We start from the raw sequence: 4,910 nt of genomic DNA, 5'->3' as shown, positions 1-4,910 counted from the left end.
TGGGGGGGGGGGGGATCTGACTGCTGCACTTACTATGGATAAGGGACAGGAAGTTGAGATGGAAATATCCCTTTTAAACAATCTTTAGGAGTGCCAATACAATCATACAAGCGACAAAGACAGGGAACAGGTACCTTTGCTATAAACTCCCCCATACACTTTACAGATGTGTCAGCCAGGCGCATCATTTATGTAAAATGCATGAGTTCCTCCTGACTCTCCACCAACAGATGGATTAGGATTGGGCATGTTACTTTACGCTCCCTCGTCCCATTGAGAACACATGAATGCAAAGTGTTCATATGTATGGACAAATCCTGAGACCGGTGTTTAGGCAGCACTTTCTGTCACTGCGAAGCTTGCAAGTACAAATGTGCACAATGTATAACAGTCAATTTAACAAATGATGCTTCACATGCACTGACACTTGGCAGAACTTGTTTTATTGTATTTCATTACTAACCCATCAACAATCTCAGATTTTACATTCCCATGGTCAGAACCCGATCTACATACAGAAGAATTCTATCCAATTTGTAGTGTCTGACATCGCTCACAGAACAGCTGCTAGGTATGTAGTCACTGACGCTCCGATTATATCAAATGCTTATCAGTGGTCATAATGGCTGAATTATTAATATGGCCATCTATCCTTGTCCGGAGAAGTAAACGTACGCCGATAAGTGATCAATTGGATCATTAGTATCTTTTGCACAGATTGATTGTCCAGTAGACAAGATTGTGATTCCCGGACTATATATCCTAATAGGATCTCGCATGATTCAGATCCCAGAACATCGCAAATAGTGATGGCAAGAGTGACTCATTTTAGTGGCAGTGCACTAGGAAGAAGCCAGGATGTGGGGGGGCAAGGTTGTTCTCTATTACCTGTTCCCAGTCACTTCTTAGGAGGCTGTAGATAGAAATCAGCCAGAACCTGTATATTTTCAAGTACAGAGGAGGAATTACTAATGTGCGGATGAAGCCACTTTTTCATGATAACTTCTATTACAGTTCCATATAATAATATATAGCACAAATTTATGCAAAAATAAACTTACGGAAGACTCTAACATCGGGAATTCTAACATTTGGGAATTCATTGCATCTGTTCTGGATTCCTAATTGTAGTACATGTTTCTGTAGGACTAGTATGAAGCTCAGCTGCTGAAAACAGGTGAACTGTCTCCCCTATACCCCAAAATTACATTGTTGTTCTGACAACAAGAATTCGTATTCCTGTAAGTCTCCTTTAATTTTGTACTAACGCACGTGTATGAACATTTAAAATTTTATGCCCTGCAGACTTTTTTTCTATATGTTTTAAGCACTGCACATTGGTTTTATATATATATATATATATATATATATATATATATATATATATATATATGTTTGTAGTACAAAACAATAAAAAAAAACACTTTTTACCTTTTGTCAAAATGTTTTTTAAGCACACTTGCATTCCCATTCCCTTTCCCTTTCTGGACAGGCTTCAATTTCATCTGTAGCAAAGATCCAAGAATACAGCTAAGCAGACACACTGATTCTCCTATCCCCCAAAATCTCATTATTTTAATATTTGGTTTATCACCCCTCTATCCTTGCCCCGGGGGTTGTTCTTTTATTATCTATGACGATTGTGCAGCAGCCTATTCACTGGAAATGCTCAGTGCAGGCTGGAGGCACATCATATCACAATCACAGATGTATTGCCTGCAGTGTTACGGCTATCGTGAATGATGTGTTCTGCTCAAGCCTGCTGTCCTATATACCACTGTACAAAGTGGGAATCTGTTACAAAGAAATGGCTTACATGTAGCATAATATATCCGTTCCATATGTATCTGTAGGTGTCCATGTATGCAGCCATTTTGATTTATTGCTGGAATATTCCCAATTGTAAAGGGGATTATTGCATCTCAATATTATCTCATTGCAGACAAAGATTAGCTGATTTTGCTGGGGGGACGATTGATCCTTTCATGGATTTTCCCTGCAGCATCCATTCAGATGAATAGTATACTGGGGTAATAGTTTTGTTTAAAAATTTAAATACAATTTTCTGATACCGGAATATCCCTTCAATTGTGTATTCTGCCTATAACTGTGTCTGGTCAGTGCTGTGTTCTCTTATATGGTCTATTGTGTTTTAATACTCTACAGAATGCCAAACTAGAGCTGGTATCTGACTAGGGGTATTTTTTGTTTACGCCATCATGTGGATGGATATGGCTCTGTTTTTGGAAAAATTCGGCATGACCAAGTAACGCACTCCCCCCCCCCCCCCCCGGACATCATATATCACTCCTGGATCCATCCCCAATGTAACTGTATTTAACTGTTAAGCTTCCTAAATGGCTTGACTGCAGATTACTAATTCTACCTTCTATTACTTGTCACCATATCCTGAAATCCTCAAGTATCAGGAATATATGAATAGTATGAGTGGGCGATCTTGAGCAGGGGGCTAATATGTTCAAAGTGCTTTTCTCAGAAGTCCTTAAAGTCACATTCCTGCTGTTAGTATTCTGAAATTGCAGGAATATTATATGGATGATCATAGACCAAAAATACAGTGAAAGCATGAATTTCCTGTCTTCATATATCTTCTGGCCTGTTGAGGCTACGTACGTACCCATATACTTAATGAATAGTGGTTCCATCTCTTAACAAACTGACAGCCTACTAGCATATGTCACATAAAACATACTGTTACTCGTGTTACTTTGTAAATAGTCTATTTAGAGACAGAACTATGCGTTTCTTATTATAATGCATATTGATCCCCAACGCAGGCTCCTTGTTATAGCTGTTACACCATACTAGAAATTTAGGGACCACTGCTGAAAATTATGTTAACAACACACTGTGGTAATCCAAGCAAGGGTTAAAGTGAAACTTCATGTAAGAGATGTGCCAATTTCACATTGATTACAACATACAAATGATAACTTCTATTCTTAGTGGTCCATAATGTAACAATAATTATATATGAGAAGAACTGATGCTGATGTGTTTAAGCTAACATGTATATAAACAGATCCTTTCATGGATCTTTCTTTTAACTTGGGATGATACATTAAACTAAAGAAGAAATTTCTAATCTCCCTCTATAAGGGCCCTATTACACGGGACGATTATTGTTTGAAAAATCGTTAGACCGTTCAGATTTGAACGATAATCATTTAGTGTAATAGCAGACAACGATTTAACGGCCAAAGAGAAATCGTTGGTCGTTTGATAGAATTTGGACCTATTTTTATTGTTGATTATTCGCAAATCGTTCGCATGGAATAAGACGTCGTTCGCAGTAGCAACGAATGTAATAGTGATGACAAGATGACCGCAAGAACGTTTATAAGTGGCAATCATCGTTCCGTGTAATTGGGTGAACGATTTCAGGTCCTTCGCCATAGCGGTCGTTTAAAATTGTTAATCATTGATCGTTTAAAAATCGCTTAGTGTAAAAGTAACCTAAAACCAAGGTACATTTCCATTTTTTTTTTATCACTACAAGATTAATTTTAACTATTGAGTGACAACTGCAGTGTACAGGATTACATGGAGCCCAACAAAGGCTTTGGACCGCAGCTGCCGCTCAATAGTTAAAATAATTTTTTTAATTCTACAGGAAGTCACAGTGTAGCCCTGGCCTAATCTTGTAAAATATTGTACTTTTTGACTCAAATTAAATCTGCTAGGGTGTTTTCATGAATTACAAAAAATGTCTCTTGGATTTTTCTTTAACATACTTTTAAGTTAAAAAAAAGTTTAAGTTTTAAAAAAAGTCAATAGTCATGATGGGACTAATGAAAAGGAATGTGCATTACTTTATTGGCATTATTTCTTGAGGAAATAAATCACTGTGCAGCAAGAATAATACTGGAGGTGCATTACTTATTTTTTTGAGAATATAATAATGTAATAATCATATATGTAAGTGATTACTATATTACAGTGAAAGGATAACATCATTGGAAAAACAGTACAGCAGGAGGCTCTAGTACCCTGCTGGGCCACTCTTAGCCTGCATACAGGATGAGGTACAGTTAGGCATGGATACATACAGGTTCCGTATGGCCTCCTGTGGTACATTTGCTCTCAAATGTTTCAGAAGGGCCTGGAGATCTTTCACACTTGTGGGCTGCACTTCATAAAATCTTGACTTACAATAAATCTGGTGACCCAGCAGGCCAAGGAAGTTATGCAGTCTGGTGAACACGTTCCTGGGAAAACCTTGCTCTATGTGGGCAAGCATTGTCGTGCTGAGTAATGCCAGTTGGAAGCCCCATCATGAGAGGCAACACAAGTAGCCATAGGATGTCCTTAACATACTGCTGAGCTGTCCCTCGCCATCCCATCAGCGAGTGCCCCTCGTATTACTACTAGAAGATCCCCGGATCACCCTACTCTCAGTTGGGACAGTGTCTTGCCTCACAGCAAAGGCAGGATTGAAGTGGGCACTTTGATGCCTCAAAACTTGAAGTATACCTATAATCTTTAGCGGGCGGCAGAATATGCTGTCAAAATCCTGCTGCCATGCTCCTAATGCAGGCGCACGGGAGATGGAATTGTCCAGCAGCTTAGTTGATTGCACTGTATAATGCATCTCCGGCGTACGCCTGCATCAAGAGCATAAAAGGATAAAAAGTCTTTAGAATGCACTTCTGTGTCTGTGGGTGGTGCACATAGTAGGAAAAAAATCCCAGCAATACTGTAAAAAGTCAATCTCCGCACTCACCATAAATGCTTCATACTTTTATTGTAGAGAATACATATCCAGCATAAATACGAAAGGACGTTTCGGCGTTCGCCTTTCTCAGCTGTCTCAGGAGCATGGCAGCAAGATTTTGACAGGGAATTCTGTCACCTTTAAATCCAACCACCACTGGATCCCAAACAGAACC

This window comes from Dendropsophus ebraccatus, chromosome 1, assembly GCF_027789765.1.
Source record: "Dendropsophus ebraccatus isolate aDenEbr1 chromosome 1, aDenEbr1.pat, whole genome shotgun sequence".
NCBI classification, from domain to species: Eukaryota; Metazoa; Chordata; class Amphibia; order Anura; family Hylidae; genus Dendropsophus; species Dendropsophus ebraccatus.
This window is presented reverse-complemented; position numbering follows the sequence as displayed.